This window comes from Uloborus diversus, chromosome 3 (genome assembly GCF_026930045.1).
Source record: "Uloborus diversus isolate 005 chromosome 3, Udiv.v.3.1, whole genome shotgun sequence".
Classification (NCBI taxonomy): Eukaryota; Metazoa; Arthropoda; class Arachnida; order Araneae; family Uloboridae; genus Uloborus; species Uloborus diversus.
This window is the reverse complement of record NC_072733.1, coordinates 56,980,117-56,998,459: the sequence shown is the minus strand read 5'-3', so window position 1 is coordinate 56,998,459 and position 18,343 is coordinate 56,980,117.

The following is an 18,343-nucleotide window of genomic DNA, read 5'->3' as shown; positions in this document are numbered from 1 at the left end:
AAAATACGAATAAGTGTACTTTAAAACTGCCTGTAATCATTTGAGAATATGAAAGAGTCATTTAATTTCATATGGGTCATGAAAGCGCTAATCAAGCAAAGAAAATTGCTGTTTCATTATTATTTTTAAGAGTAAAGTTGCTTTGGGTCTAGTTTTGTATTTCATTGTCGTTTTAAACTTAAAAATTTGTCAAACATATTTTCAACCAAAACAACCGAACCACAAAATTTTGAACAATGTTATTGTTAAAAGATTCTTTTAATTATTTCACGCAAAACTTCGTTGGCCATATTTTTGTAATGGTTAACATACTTAACACCCTCAGAGCAAATACATTATTAAAAACTACAGATTTTCAGTAGTTTTAACAACTGCTTATAGCTTTTATATTTTATCATCGTTTTCCCAACCATTCTGAAATAAAGCTTATTCATAACAAAAAAAAAGCAATTAAATGCCAAGTACTAAACAAATACGAAATAAAAGATTAAAAGTACGAATTAAGAGTTAAAAATTCAATATCAGCTGAACTGCCTAAAAGTAACTTTAAAAAAGAACTTAAAGACTCTTGAAAATAGCCACAATTGTAAAGGGGTGGATGTTTAAATGGAAAAGAATTTTCCTCATTGAGTTAAAGAGGTATGAAATAAAAATGAAGTAACTGCACAAATAGGGAGTGCAATACCGGACCGAAAATTCAATACCGGTATTCGGTATTTTTAAAACGTGATACCGGAATACAGGTATTAGAAATTTCTCAAAAATTGCTTGAAAACATATTGTTTCGCTTGCCACATTTCATAATTTTGTACAAAAATTGTATTATCGTGAAAACGTATTGTGAACAAATACAAAATGAAGGAACGAATGTCAGAATAAAAAATCAATACTAGTAAAAACCATAATGCATCTATTGAATTGTCTCTAAGACTGGAACTCATTTTAGTGCTCAACTTTCCTACAGTTAAAACTTTTTATTAGCCCTTAAGTTCGAAACTTACGATAAACATGACGAAATTTGATCTTGTTGGTTTCTCTTATTTGTTTTAGCTTTCTTTTCAAAATTATTTGCAATTACAATTATGTAAATATCTGAAAATATCTTTGAATTTTTCCTCCATGCAAATTTTCAAGGGAATGTATAATTACTAAATATTATCTTGCCAAGTATGAAGCCTAATAGCGAGATGGCACAGCAAACCAATACTGGTGCCAAAAAATTGCCATTTGTATACTAACAAGAAACAATTTTTGTCAAAATATAGTACAGTTGAGACAAATATTTAAGAAAAAAATCATAAAGCATTCCTAAAATTGATGGTTTGAATAAATTGTTCATCTGACAAGGGGGGACGGGCATTCAAAATTACACTCGAAAGTGACTTTTCCAAAAGGGAAAATGAGCGATCAGGGAAATGGGAAAAAAATACATGGTACACAAAACACTTTTGTTTAATGATATTCTATTAGTTCATGCTTTTTAAGCTAAATTTTTACATCAATAGATTGATTTCGGTTCTGTATCATGGGAACATAAATGGGCATTTAAAATATAAGTAGATATTTCACAAGTTAAATTGAAAATTCTTGAATTAAAAATATTTATTATTTTCAGCTAATACCGAAAACACCGGTATTTTGCTCAGCAAATACCGGTATTACAAAATTGCAAAATTGCTCGAAATACTGGTATTCAGTATACCGGTATAACGGTATTGCAATCCCTATTGGCAATGTTAATAATGCGATATACACATGATATACACCTCCTCTTACGGCCTCAAAGTCCTCCATCTTCAAATAATTCGACCACGTGCGTGCTGGTTTGGGATAAATCACATTGTGTGTGTGTTTCTTTGTGTGTGTGTAGTATTTTTTTATATTATTATTATGGTAAGTGTAATTTCTCTCCGTGAGACAATTCTTTTCCAATGTTAACAATCATGTTCAACAATTTCCTCTTGGTCAGGATAGGTTTGTAACTGCTTTTTAATAACGCTTTGGTTTCAAATTTACGATGTACTTAACTAAAATTGATCATTTTAGTTTGTCTTATTCGATTTCGTTTTCTTTTCGAAATTCTTCACCATTATGTATACATCTGAAAATATATTCTAGTTGATTATGAGTTTCCTCTATGCAAATTTTCAAAGCAGTACTTGCTAAGCATTATTTCGCAAAGTATACAGCTAAATAGAGAGGACAGCGCACCAATACTGGTGACAAGAAATTTGCATTTGTTACTAGCAAAATACAGTAGAGTTTAGTCAAATATTTAAAAAAAAATCATAAAATATCGCCAGAATGAATCGTTGGTATAAAATAGTCCCTCATTGCACAAACACATTTGTAATTTCAATTGAGATTAACGTTTACAAAAGGTCAAATGAGCAATGAAGGTCATTTAAAAAATAAAAACATGGCGCACATAAACGGATGAAAATGCAATTCATCACACCATCTAGTGATGAGAATATTATTTTGTAATTTTTCCGCTACTTTCATTAATATTCTATTTATTTCCGCTTTTGAAGCCAAATTTTTATATCAATACGTTAATTTTGGTACTGCCGCTTCGAAAAGTAAATGTACATTTAAAATAACAGTAGCTCTTTAAAAAGTTGAACTAAAAAGTCGTCAATTAAAATATATTTCATATTTTCAGCTAATACCAAAAATACCGGTATTTTACCACAGCCAATACCCGTATTACGGCATTGCAAAATTGCTCGAAATACCGGTATTTGGTATACCAGTATACTGGTAATCCCTATACACAACCGAAAATAAGTAAAACTTATAAACTGTCCAATGGTTCTATTTTTCCGATGCTAATCAATTGTTTCAGTTATTTTAAAGCAAAATTACTGAAATCAAATCAATATGTTTATTAATAAAATCAAATTCCTTATATGTTTTGTAACAAAGAATTTCTAAAAAAATTTAAAACTCTTTATCTAAAAATTAAGAGCAAAATGTTTGGAAATAATTCAGGCGTTTAGTATCGAAACTAGCTCAATTCGTGAACTTTCAATGTTTGCTTTTGACGAAATTTGAGAAATTTGATACTTTTTGACGGCTAAGATAACTCTACAAAGCGATATGGAACGCATCCAGCTAAAGCAGGTCGTAAACTGCTGTCAAATCCAGTTCGCTTTGAAAAACAGCTGATTCGTAAAATATTTTGTCTCTCCTGTTGAGGCCAGGCTCGGACTGGACCGCCTGCCAACCTGCCCGAGGGCAGGTGCGCCCTTCCTACTTTTTAAGATGAAATGCAATGCAAACGCCTTCGCTGAAAAACAAAAATAGAAACTTCTCTTGCAAATTCAGGACAAAAGTTTTCTAATTGATTCGAAAGCTCTTATACCTTCCCCTCATTTTGAAGTTTCGAAAATTTTCCTCCAAGCCCGCTTTCCCTAATATTATCGTCTTAAATTTTCCGTCTTTTGAGTTTCAATTTCGAAAAATTGCCGGGAAAAGTTCCTCCTATCCCATCCCCTCCCTTCCCGTAATGTTTCCAAAGATGACCAAAAAGAGCGTTTTTAAGATTATTATTTCAAAAAAAAAGAAAAGAAAAGAAAAGGGAGAGACCTTCGAATCTTCAATCAAAAAGACTGCCTATTCTGGAACTTCGATTTCGAAAACGTTCTGGAAGAAAGTTTCAAATCGCATTTTTTTTTCCCTAACGTCATTAAAGATTGACGGCAATAACGTTTTAGGATTAAAATTTGAAAAAATTTCTAAAGGTGGAGGCCACTAGACCTTCTCTCTTTATCTTCTAACATCATCGAAGTGAGTCTAAAACTGCATTTTTGAATTACATGAACAAGTTTATTATTATTGGTAGAGTCGGTAGTGGTTGCCGTTTGAATACAGTTGTCTAAGCGTTTGTCAGTGAGTTTTTCTACTCTTATTTTTAACAAATTTTATAGTGGAAAAGTTGAATTTCGTATAGATATGTAGCAGTGCGCATTTTATAACACAATGAGCACTTGACATCAATGTCACTTAGTGGAAAAAATATCACTCAGAAGATGCGAAATCAAACCACTGGGCGACTTCAGAAATTCCGAATGTACTTATTCATTATTTTTTGTGAATTGCCGTTTTTTGCACTTGATTGAAAAAACTAGTGAAACGTGCCTTCCCCTAAAAGTTAACAAAGATGGCCTACAGTCAAGTTTTTACAATTTCAATGGGAAGTCCACAAAATCTCTCCTCTCCCAAATAAACAAAAATTGTCTAAAATTGTGTTAAAAAAATTCCGGGAAAAGGTCACCAAATTCTCTCTCTCTCTCCCTCCACCCCCAACACATCACAAAAATCGTCTACAACTGTATTTTTATGACTTTAATTCCAAAAATTTTGAAGGGGAGAGTTCCGCAAGCCCCTCTCTCCAATGCCATCAAAGATTGTCAAAACTTTTGAATTTTTGGAGCTTTAATTTCGAAAAAATCGCCGGAATCGAAAACTTTTTCGAAAATGTCGTTAATGAGGGCTTTCAATTATGTTTTTAAAACTTGAATTCCGAAAAAATTCCGGGGGAGAGCCCTCGATCTCGAGTCCTTCTTCTAAGGTCAATGAAGACCCACTAACATTATGTTTTTGAACTTTCAATATTGAAAATTTGTCGGTTTACTCCTGACTCCATCCCTTCCCTTTACGCTACTAAAGATGGCTAACCATCGTATTTCAAAGCTCCAATTTAAAACAATTTCCAATGGAAAGTTCCAAATCCCGTTCCTTCCCCCTACGTCATAAAAGATGGCTTACAACTGCGTTTTTGAGACTTCAATTTCAAAAAATGTCTTTACCCCCCCCCCCCCATGTCTTTCTTTCCTCATCTTTCAACATCATTCAAAGATCGTCTAAAACAGCGTTTTTGGAACTCCTACACCGAAAAGTTTCTGCTTAAAAGTTCTGAACCCCATGTCTTCTGCTACTTCAACAAAGATGGCCTACAATTGCGTTTTTAAGACATCAATTCCAAAATTCCCCCCCCCCCCCGAATCCCCTGATTTTTAGTCTAACGATACTAAAAACCTTTTTAGCAATACTTGAGTTTTTGAAGCTATCATAAAACGACTGGGGTGAACTCATGTCTCTCATCTTTCCCTTCAAGAACACAAAGATAGCAAATTATTGTGTTTTCAAAAATATACCCTTACATTTCAAAAAAACAAATCCGGAACGGGACCCCCAAACCTCCCTTCCACTTGTTAACCTCCAAATAGTCTAAAAATGCGTTCCGAACAAAAATTTTCGGGAGAAAACCTGCAAACACTCCTTCCTTTGGGCGAATATTAAACAAAACTCAATCAACAAACAAATTCAAAACTATCTTCAAATTTTACTTACAAATGCAATTTTAGTATTTCATTATGTTCGGTAAGTAAACTGGTAAAAAGAGATACCATTTTGGTGCTGCAACCTTTCTTTTATAAGGAAACAAGTACAGTTGAGGACCTGAATAACAACTGAAAAAACTTCACGAGTTTTCAAACGAACCAAAAGTTAAAGAGGGTATAATTTAGATAATAGACGTAGAATATTGGTAGAAACTCTTTCTTCAATTTTTTATTCTTGTGTGTGTGATACTCGAAACACTTATAACTTTCATTCAAACTCTTTGAACGAAGAACATTACTCGAAAAAAAAAACATGCTTCAGTTCTTAAACTTTTTTAAAAATTTTATTTTCATTAGTCCTCCCCCCCCCCCCTCCCTTAATGAATTACTCAATCGCCCCTCTCAACAGGATCGTCTGGATCCGCCACTGATCGCTCCTCTAAAATGATCGTCTATATCCTTTCCGCGACCCCCCCCCCCCCCATTGGCATGCGCCTTCAGAAAAATTGGGGTATGCGCCTTTTTCAGGACCCAGTCCGACCCTGGTTGAGGCTACTTTAAAGATCACAAAAACTTTTAAAAGTATCCACAGTGGAAAAGAGGTAGATGTTGAAGAGGAACAGAACATTCTAGATTGGGTTAGAGTGATGAGGAATAAAAATGAAGTGACTACAAAACTGAAACATAATGGAGTAATACTTTGACACTTATAAATGAAGTGAGTTATTATGAGTTAATTTGTAATGAATAAAAAACTGTCTAGGATCTGACTACAATATTTACTTTGTAACTATATTATGTTGGATGAAATACATGTAAAAATTTTACGTGGTATAATTAAGAAATTACTTCCTTTTCGGCTGTTCAAAAAATATGACACAGAAAACTTTTCATTAGAGCATCAAATATGATATGTTAAATAAAAATGAATATTTTTTTATCGTAATTTGATGAACGAAATGTTTAGAAATTTTTAAAGATATATTTTATAGTCCAAATAACTGACATATAACGAGGCAAAAAGAAAAAGATTTGTTGCTGTACTCGTTATCAAATCATGTAATTTTCTTAACGTACATGTAGAAGAATTTTCATTTCACATCCATTGACCTATAATCAGTTAACTAACTTCTTAGCCCAAGGTATTGTTAAAGTTGTTCATTTTCATTGCACACTTTCGCAATTTTCATCAACACAAGAATGTAGAAAAATCTCTACTAAATACTACTAAGAAAATTCGTATTTCTCAATTTTTATTAAAACATTAGTGTAAGTGGTCCTAGCTTAAAACTTTGAAGTTTTTACAGCAATATACATATTGAATTTCTTTAAAATGATGTATTTTAATACACATATATTCATTATTTTTGCTTATAGATAATACTTCTAAAGTAATAAAGAAAAAAAACCGTTTTCCTTTTCATAGACGAATGAGAATAAAGCAACGGAAAGAAACGGGCTTATTTTTAAATTAAGAGCTGAAAAGTGAATTATAAGGAGATCAAATTTCAGAACCAGAACTAATATAGCAAATACTATATGTAAGTGGAGAGAATATATATATATATATATATATATATATATATATATATATATATATATATATGCGAATATGCAGTGAAAAAAAAACTCTATTTGAAGCCTTATATTTTTGACGAAAACTGATCATCAATGCGAGAATACTGCCAATGTGTTATAGCTTCAAAAGAGGATGAAAATTAACTCTGGGCAAATAAAAATAAAATTCCGTCTTAGAGCTGTTTAAACGAGTTAACTTGAAATAATTATTTTGGCAAATTATGTGTAACTTAGTTAACTACTTGTTGACTTTCCTATTTCCCTCTTTCTTCTTTATTTTTCTCTAACATTCTTTTAGTTGACTGTTTAATATGATAAGTCGCAATCACTAATGCTTTTTTCTTTATGACAGTCTCAGTTTCCTTGAGTAGTAATTCCAATTAATGACAGTCACACACATTTGTTACATGCATGTTTAACACACAAGAAATGTAGTGCAGAACGCTTCGCGTGAAAAAAAAGAGCAAGTAGATGGTAAAGGTGAAACTTAAGGAAGAAACGATGTTCTCTTTCATTTGATATGATAATAACCTTCTGAAATTTGTGCATCGATTTTGTGAATAAGCTATTTAAAATACATAAAAAATGTTGAGATTTCAATGAATTAACTGTTTGAAAAATTTATTACTATTGAACTAGTGAGGATTAAGCTAGCACACCTAAAGCTAATTAATGGCAAATGCTTTCACCTAAAAACTGGATACCTACTTTTCGGTCTAATCGGTGGTACAATTCCCCTTACGATTGCTAGCATCCGTAATCAGACGTATCTACTTAAAAAAGATTGAAAGCAAGGGAGATCAGGACTGATAAAATCTTAACCCCTGATCGCAGCTGGACATGGACAATCGTCTATTATCTACACTGTTAAAACTACAGGTTGCGTTTGGCACCTTTCAGGGGTGAAACGCTTGTTCACCAGCAGCACCCGAAAGAGAGCCGAAATTGCACCTTTAGCAAGGGTGAAAAACTGGCTCCCTTCACCTAACGCGCACCGTAGGTGAAAGATGGTACCCTAGGTGAGAAAAATGGCACCTTTATTGCTTCCTATAGAGATTCCCCCCCCCCCCGTGTTGTGTGAGTTTTTGAATACAATTGTGTTTTATTTATTTTGATTTATATATACGAAGGCATTTGATCACATTTCAACTTTCGAACATAGTTTAGAAGTGTTCATGACTTTAATTTGTCTGTTCGTGCACTAACTTTCTTGCATAAACACTTGGACTGCTCAGTAATTAATATGTTGTTGACAACTTTTACTGCATGAACCGTACTGAAAATGAACAGGGAAGGTATTTATCAATCATTTGCCGGAACAACCAGAAATATTAGGTAACATTAGATTAGAATCATGGGAAAATAATAACGTTTCATTAACGCTTAAAATTTTAATCGAGCGTAACATATCAATACTTATTATAAGATTCAATATTTGAGTATCCTTATGCGTACAAGATAAATACTTATTTAAAAGTTCTTCTTTCCAATGTCAAGTTTTCCGTCAGATTAAAAATCAAAACGAGTAGATAACTACATTCGCGTCATGCAATAATGCCTAAGAAAGATACGTTAACCAAAACACGATGCGAAACTCATGAGTCACACTGAGTGAGAGAGATTTCTTTTTACGCGTTTTTTTTTTCCTCCGCCTTTGCTGCTCTGTTCGTTTTTACTACGTAGTTATTTCATTGAGAAGAAATATACATTGGTATATACGCTGCTCACGTCGCGTCGATGCATTTTTATTCCGGAATTAGCTATTCAATCATCAGCTGATTTAAAGTTTTTATTTTTAATGTTGTTGTTCAAGATAGTACTGATAGATAGTTTTAAGTAACAGTTTGCAGGATATAAATAGCAAGATATTAAATATTTAATAAGGTAAACGGAACAATAAGCAGTTGTCAACATACTTTAAACACTTTAAATATGTTCGAGAGATCTAAGAGCTACAATATGATCAAATGCCTTTACTTACGCGAGGTCTCGAAGATTAATCCAAGAAATTTTCAGTTTTGTACTTCATTCAATGTGAAAGTAAATTTCGTTGCAACTTCCTTCGTTCGCCATTCAAACTGAAGTTGTCGTTGGAGTTGTTGTCAGGGCGCATGCGCAACGAGTCGCTCTCCTATTGAATGGTCTTTTAGCATTTGAGTTAACGTTGTTCACCTACTGAGGAACCAAAAGCACCTTAACGACACTTCCTAGCCTCTGTTGCACCCTGATTCCCCGTTTTTTTCACCCTAGGGTGAAATTCTTTACCCTTGTGGCACTTCTGGTTTTAACAGTGTAAGGGATAAACGCCGGCTTTTTTTTTCCAATGTCTATTACGATGAAATAACGTATTCTGCTTCTTGGCTGCGATTTCTAGTTAACTATTCATTTGTAAATATTTCTACTTTCTTGACGATTCATCATCGCAAACATGGGAGACAAAACGGAGTTTTGCCTCCAGATTGTGGATTAGTGACGATTCCTCATCGCTACTTAAGCTACGATCACAGGGTTTTACTAAAAGCAAGCATTTTCGAAATACGTTTTCTTCATGAAGCATCGTTGTCTGTTTACATTTTCACAAACAGCGTGAAAAAATAGTTGACTACTGTAGTTTTGCTGAGTATTAATAATAGTAAACCAGACTATTACATGACTATATAGTCGTGTTATTTTCATTTACACACCAAGCACAATGGTCCAATTACTTTGCTTATTCCTGAATTTAGAATCTCATCACTTTACGCGATCAAACCATTTTTTACGAGTATATTCTCACATCTGTATGTTTGAAAAATATTTATTAGATGAATCAAGTACATTTCAATAATTTTATATAAATCATTTATGTAACACGATTTTAGTTGAAAGTTGAAAGTATTACTTAACGAGCATAGTAAAATCAACAGTTGGTTGTAAGATGAGATGACGGATTGAACATCACGAAGATTAAACATCATTTAATTATTTGCTGAAATATTGAATAAATTAGTTTGGTTGAAAGCTTATGTTGATCAGTAAAATAACGAAAACTTGTCTAATGATTCTATTTTTATGATGTCAAGCAGTTTTTTTAATTGGATTTGAAACAAAATTATTTAAATAAAATCAATTTTTTTACACAGGCATGTTTATTAACAGAGTCAAAGTCTTCATACGTTTAAAACCACAGAACTTCTAAAAATCATTCAGAGCTAAAGTAAGGCTTGTCCCCTAGCACGGAAAATTTTCAAATAATGAAACAATTTCTTTGTGTGTTATAAAGTCACCTATTGACAGTAATTAATAGCACCCTTGTGTGTCATTAATTACTCGTTTTATAAGAGAAAAAAACATTGTGATTTTACTTAAAATTTTCCAGAAAATAGTTACAGTATTGTGTGTGTTTGATAGAGTACTCCAAATTTTACACAGTTAGTTTTAAGCTCTTTTCCTCTGTTGCAAGCCTGATTTCTTGAAAATAGGCAAATTTTCTGCTCATTTGCCAGCTTTTTTAAAGTTGTCCTCGAACGACTGGTTTTTATCAGCCACTTCCGCTTTTTTTTTTTTTTTTTTTTTTGGATACTAAACCAATCTTTTGCCAATTTTGAGTAACTTTAGTGGCTAAATCAATCCAGAAGATTACAGGACTTTTGTGCTTTTGTAGAGATGGCAAGAGATGCTTTTGTAGGCCCTCATTCACGTACACAATGGATTTTATTGTGCCCACAAGAAAGAAAAGTTTTTTTCTGGAACCATATTGACAAAATCTCGGTCAGTTATGACATTATATAGCTGCTAAATTTTTCAATGGAAGGACTAATTTCAGAATCTGGATTGTCGTTCTTACTCTCAATACTAAAATAATTCCCAGAAATTGAGAGAAATTCACCTTTTCATTACAAAATCTTACATTGATACACTGCAAAAAAAAAAGCTGTTGTTTTGGAACACAGAACACTGGTTTAACACAGAATGGTTTTTATTGTAAATTGATTATTATAGATTAGATAATACTTTATCCTATTACACTTTTAAAGTTTACATAGATGAAAACAAATATGTGACAGCTCAAAATTCCTGAGCAGAACAAAACAGAAACAACTTTTCACTCGGTATAATAAAATCTGTCAGGTTTATGACTACTAGTACTAAAGTTAAAAATTGGTTTTACTACTCCAAAAATTATATAACTTTATATTCTGTTATGTTTTCATGAGAAAAAATGAAACATTCACAACATTAAAAATTGCCAAATTATTTTATTTCGTATACATCACCTATAAATATCGATTAGCAGTTTTTACAATGAAATTGCAGAAATTCTTTTAAAATCGAATGCTTATTTTTTCAAGGTCAACATTTTTACATCACAAACTTGATTCTTCTTTGTGACATCTTTGCCGACTTAGGTGCCATCATTAGGCGTTATATCGTGAAAGCATCTGTCAAAATAAAAATTGTTAGAATCTTATAAAACTTGTGGACACCAAAACACATTCATGGAAAAATCAAATTACGTAGGTATAAAAATACGCCCTAAAATGATTAAAATTATGACTCTGATTGATCTGAAATTAAGGTGTCCTTGGGAGTTGCTTTTATTTTGAAACCGCTTAACATATACCTAAATTGTAATTGAACCGTTTATTTCAGGAACCAGTTAAGCGCTAAATATGTTGTTTTAAAGAGAAAAAATACTGTTTGGCAGTGATTTGCAATTGTAAAGGTGGTTATTAATGTCTAATTAAAGTACACCTAATCTGAATACTTTACATAAGAACTCAAAAAAGAAAAAAAGTAAGAAAAGAATATCTTACATTTCATCTTCCATGTCAAGAAATGCACTTATACTGGTTTCGGAAATACAATTTTAAAAAATCCTTGTAACTCTCGGCATTTTTGAAGGATTTTGTAATCTATATGAGACCGTTGATTAAGAATAATATTTATTTTTTTCGATCGGATAGCTGAAGTGATCGAGAGAATAACTTCTTCTATAAGATAATAATAAAAAAAAAAAGAAGAAGCAGCGGAAAGTTGTCCAAAATTTGAAAAATAACATCTTGGCCTAAAGAAAAAAATAAAAATGTTTTAAAGATGATAAAACTCTTGAAACTAGTTTCTTCTTAGAATAGGCTTCAGATTATCGGAATACAATATGTTTACTTCAAAACAATAATTAGAATGAGGTAGAAAAATATTTTTTTAGAAAATGGAGCAAGGTCGACGTTTAGGAAAACCAATTGGGAAATATTGGGGTATTCATTTAAAACAATAAATACTGAATATAGCCTCTTTAGCATCCCCCCCCCCCCGAGTTTCTATAGTAGCACTGAAAACCGCAGATGGGTTTTTTTTTTTCTTTCTTTTCTTTCTTTTTTTTTTTTTTTTTTTTGTAATCCATATTCCTTTCCAACACTTGTTAAACAGCTAGAGCTGTGGTCAACTGATACCAGCTTCATCTTCTTTTTCTTTGACAGCTCCCCATTATTAGAAATCTGAATATGAAACAAAGTGTGACGTAAAATAATTATTTAGAACTCTGTCTGTACTTAATATGAAATATTTTACTTATAATTTTTTAAAATATTTTTTTCATATATTTTATTCCACAATTGTGTTATTATATTATTAAAATTTAATTTTTTTGAACTTTTTTTTCTTAAGTACTAAGGAATCCCATAAAAGAGTCATTTGAGTTAAAATAAAATAATACCGTAACAACATTCTATCTTATATCTGTATTAATATTTAAGCATAATTTAAGATGTTTCATTTATATTCTATGCATTTCAAAATGGGAACGCCCCCCCCCCCCCCCCCCGGTTTTGAACAGCTATCGATGTCCCCATTTAGTCCACCAGCGACTTTTTTTTAAAGTGAAACTTCTTTCGAGAGTATTTAGACAATTTATCTTTAAGTTTTTCAGAATTTACCTGAAACCTGGAAGAAACAATTCTATATTCCCAAAATCAAGATGGCTTAGTTAAAGTCAATTCAGTAAAAAGTGAAAATCGGTCAGAAAAATTCAAAGTTTTTAACAAAGGAATAAATCGTCAAACATCTCAAGAAATAGATTGAATCTGAAAGTGCCAGTTCTAATCATTAAGAAATTTTAACTCCACATTGGCCCGCCGTCCTTGTTGCAAACAATGCTACCCTTCTTGAAAATGCTTGCCAGAAGACCGCACCTCTTTTAACTAAATTTAAACATGCTCACATTTGCAAAATAACTGCTTTTTATTTGCATTAAAATAAAAAAAAAATCTATAATTTTGTTTGATAAGTGTCACACAAGTCTGAATATGCGAAGAAAGTTTCATATGCTGAAATACATCGTACTTTAAACTCTAATCTTTATTGTTGCTCTCATTATGAAGTTGGCTTCAAATTTTGTTCCTTTAATTTTTACAAAAATACTTACAATAAATAATAAAGTACTTAGCATTCTGTTTTGGTTCCTTCGATTTTAATAACATGTAAAAACAAAGAATCAGTGCTCCAAAATTTACAGGAAAATTAAAAAAAATAATAAATATATAATGAAAGAAATGCTCGTTTAATTTAGGTCTAGCAACAGAAATTTCGTTATTCCGGTGATTCTTGAAGTGATAATATTCAACTACCCGTAAAAACCAATATTGAATTACAAGTTTAAAAAACCCAGACTTAAATAAATTGTATGACCCATCACATTTCAATCAAAACAAAATTTAGTTTATCTTGTTCCAATACATAGTTCTTGATTGTAACATAGAACCTGACAACGGGCACACAAAATTCAGCTTCAGGGGCCCAATATAGCACACAGACCGTAGGATATGCTTTAGTGTATAAGAACGCTCTAACCCATTCAATTCTGGTCACAAGTTACGTAGTTCTTTACATTTACATACCACTAAACTCATAGAAATAATATTGCATTAGTGAATAAATTTACATCCGTACCCTTTTTTTTCTTTCTAAAACTTTCATTCAGTGGAATCAATTCGTAAACGTTTCTTTCTCATATCACCTGAATTTCTTGAGCCATTGCGTTTTGGCAATCTTAAATCTCGGAAATGTTAGCTTCTAGCTTACTTGAATTATCCCCCCTGTCTTCATAAGAATCTGATACTTTTCTTGAATTATCATCACAAGTGAAATCAAAATATTTTGGGTCATATTCAATGTTATTTTCAGAACAATAAACCTCGGCTTCGTGATTCGGGCTTTAGAACCGTCGTGTCAATAGAATAATACATATCCCTGCATTCTTTACTTTGCCTTGGTATTTCTTTAACCCATTTAATTCTCAACAGACTATTTATGATTTTCAGGATATACTTATTTTACTTCAGATTTACTCAGTAGTGAAATAAAACTATGTCCCTTCGTTTCCCGTTCCTGGGGGGGGGGGTGCCCAGAATTTATTTTCATCGAATTTAACATTCAGCGTTTCTGTCACTTCGCGATTTTTGGGATCCCAAATTCAGTAACCTTTCGTATGAAACGCATATCCTACCATGACCTCTTGTTGAGCTCTCACATCCAATGTTTTTTTTTCTGTTTTGGAAGTCCAATATACGAAATGCAGCCAAAAGAACACGCGAGTGTTTAATAGATGGCTTTCTTCCACCAAATAGCTCAAAAAAGGTTTTGTTTAATAGATGACGTTCTTCCCCCCAAATAGCTCAAAAAAGGTTTTCCTTTTTCCTTTTAAAACCGCTCTAGTCCGTAAGTAGTGGAAGTACATAGCTGCTTCGGCTCAAAACTGCTGAGGCAAACCCGCGATTCATTTAAAAGTATCCTAATTCCATCCTTGTAAAATCGTCTATTATTGTGAAAGTAATCCCCCCCCCCTCCCTTAAAGAACTCAACTGCTAAGGAACCCATCGTACTTAAATGTAAAAGATCTTACCAGGCTTTGGCTTGAATCTTCGTTTCAGGTTTAAACGAAATTGTCCGATTTTTTCATTTCACACGGATAACAATCTGACATTTTTTTACTTTTTGTATGCAGTGAAAGACAGTGAAGTACAGAATCAGACTTTTCAGTATTTATAATATAGTTTTTGCCTTCATTATGAACACGTTGATGCCAAACTTTAAGACTCAAATGGTTCTAAAAGTTAAAATGTAAGGAAACTGATGAGTTCAACGTTACAAAAGTTTCAAATTCTACTGTAGTTCTCGAGCATCTGCTTTTCTAAATGAGCATGTCCTTCAAAGCGAATAAAATATGACAAACAATGTATAATAATGTAAATATTCTACTTTAAATTAAAAAGCTTAACATGTTGGGAAGGCGTATAATCTCAATTTGTTGAATGGAACTTACATATTTGCCGATTAATAAATTACTGGTGCATGCACACATTAAAAACAATATCTAACGAAATTTGGACATTCGAGAATTCAAAAATTGCAACATTACAATTATGTCCCCAAATTTGCGGAATCGCCAGACAAAATTTTCCCAGTATGGCAATTTTGGGGAGGTCATAGGGACTTCCCGTGACCTCCCATCGAGTGCCTTTGAATATAGTTTCTAAAATCATTTTTATGTTCACAAGTTTCAATGGTACTAGTGCATTTTTCATGAAGTAAAATTTAATTTCCTGCTGACGCTAATATATAACTTTTAAATTGTTGTTGGCTCCACATTTCAGAGAATTTTGAGTCGTTCATATATCAGAGTATTGTATTCCCAGAGTGGCAAATTCTTCAACAAAAAATATCAGTAAACTTGATACTGTTTGCATTTCTCTCGGTCACATTGTTATTTTATTTATTTACATTTTATTCACCGAATTATGTACAGGATATAAAAGTTACTGACGCTATAACGTAAAGTTTATCAATAAAATTGTTAAATGTAAACTGTTAAGGAATTTAAAGCTGAATATTAGAAAGAAAAAAAACAGAATAAAGAAATCAATCGCGATGCGCTAAAAATTTACTAGAAAACATAAGAATTTAAGTTTTAAGTACTGACATCCTATGTAACACAAAATATAATCGTAAACAAAATCTAAATGTTCTAATAACTTTTAATACCGATCACGAAAGGAATTGTTTTCTTTTTAAATCAAATTTGGGTTTCAGAAAATATTTACAAACTATCATACGTGCAGTAAAATATACAGAATCACAACAACTACTCGGATTTTGCTACAAAGCAATCGCTACAACTTAGCAACTAAAAGAAATTGCAAAATCAACATCAACAAGTATTGGGATACGAATTATGATTTCAAAATAAACACTGTTATTTTACATACATTATCGATGATAAAGAAAACTACATTTTGAGGAAAACGGAATGAATAATATAACTAGCTCTTACCTTTAACTTGGATTACAGCTGAGCAGTCCTGCCTCAGCACAACCGAAATATAACTAACATGGCTGTCGATACTTCAATTCATTAGTTTATCTTCCCGTATGAAAAGAAACATCCTTTGCGCATCGTTTTGCGCAATCTAAAACACTTTTACAATTTTTCTCTGTTATTTAGCAGAGCAGTATTAAACTGTAGAAAAAAAACAGTATATTACTATAAAAACAGCAATTATTTTTTGCAGTGTATTTGTTGTTATTTTCGAACCGATCGTTCATTGGACCCTACTTCTTCACGTTTCGATGCTATTTTTTTCAGAAAAATTTTCTAATAAATAACAATAACATAAATTAATTATTCGAAGTCCAATCTTTTCATCCATACTCGGACAATTTTGGTCTTTATAAATGTTACACCTCAAAATTGCTAGGTAAAACTGTACAAAACTTTCTGGGACAAGCTTTATATCCAATATTCAATGCAATGATGCTCTTTTTATTTTTAAATCCGTGAACAGTTTTAAAGTGCATAATTGCTACCCTTTACACAAACTCATTATGTTATAATCAACAGCGACGTTTTGTATATAATTCGAGCGCTTAGTATCAAAACTAGCTTAATTCATGAATTTCCAAATATTAATTTTTTCCGTAATTTGATACTCCTTAATGAACACTATCACTCTACAAAGCGATCTGGAAAGCATCCAAATCAATCAGATCAAAAACCAGTTTGATTTGAAAAAAAGCTCAATCTTAAAATGTGTTTTCTGTCGCTCCTGTAAAATTTTAAGGGGTAGATAGAGCTGGTTTTGATACTAAAAGACTCGGTTAATCAATTCATTAAAATCACATCATTCATTTCATCATTTCATCCAACATTAAAAATCAAAGGACAATTTAAGAATTCACAGAAAACTCCTACCCACCAGTTATATTTAGGTATTACATAGCCCATGTAATCCTAGTAAACTATCTCAAAAGAAAGTCAACACAATACTTCTGAGTGTAAACCATTAAGAATGATGACTTAGTCTCTTGACTCTTATTGTGATCTTGAACAATGAATCCTTCTCACAAAAGAAGTCTTGATCCAAAAAAAATAATAATTTTAATGTGAGTTATTTAAGGCTTGAAAATTCCTTCTTTTTTCTCACAACTCTTTTTTTCTTAAAAGAAATGATGTCTTTAAATTCAACGCAATGTAATTGAAAATTGCAGAATTCAGTGGATGGAGGTTAGTTTAATGATTTTAGCTTCCTTTTTCCCACCCCCAATCTTCATTATTGTGTGGTAATTACGGAACTTTTTCGTTTTCTAAGTTTCGAATATTTCTAAGTTTGATTTCTTAGCAGTGTCACAGATTCTTTCCATCATTTTTTTTTTTTTAAATCTAACGTGCATTGGTATATTTACATAGCTGTATTTGAAGTGTTACCCAAATTAAAATAATATACATTTGAAGACATATTTCTTCACACAAAAAATTGTTTCTCCAAAAATTTCACTTACCATGTTCATTCTTTACGCTCTTTAAATCTTAAAACTTGAAGAAATGCAAAATGTATTACCATAAACCAGTTCAACAAACCTGTTCAACTAGTTTTTGAGGTCAAATTGACTTATTCCTTACATTTTATAATGCTGCTTTGAAATGTAGCCTAATGTTCGCAACTCCTTTTCCTTGGAAACAGATATTATTCTTTCAAAGACTGGCGGTTTTCGTATGTTCATCCCGATAGCTCTGCATTTACATTATGCGGCAAGCGACTCTCTAGCGAACAACTACAATCTTCTGCTGCATAAAATTGTACTTAAAAAACGAATTGAAGTTAGAAAGACACAATTTAAATGAATAATTACAGCCAGCATGTTGTTGACATGATGCCTCATTCCATTTTTCTCCAAGTATACAGAATACATCTTTCTATCAGATGCTGAAAACTGCTTTAGTGTGAAAAATTCACGATAGAAATATTCTACTTCATTGAAAAATATTTTTTTAACAAAAACTTGATACCTTTAAATCTAGACTACATTAATTAAATCTAGACACTTCCTAACGTTTTCCCTTTCAGAGCTTTCTGACAAAATTCAATTTCTACAAAACTCAAATG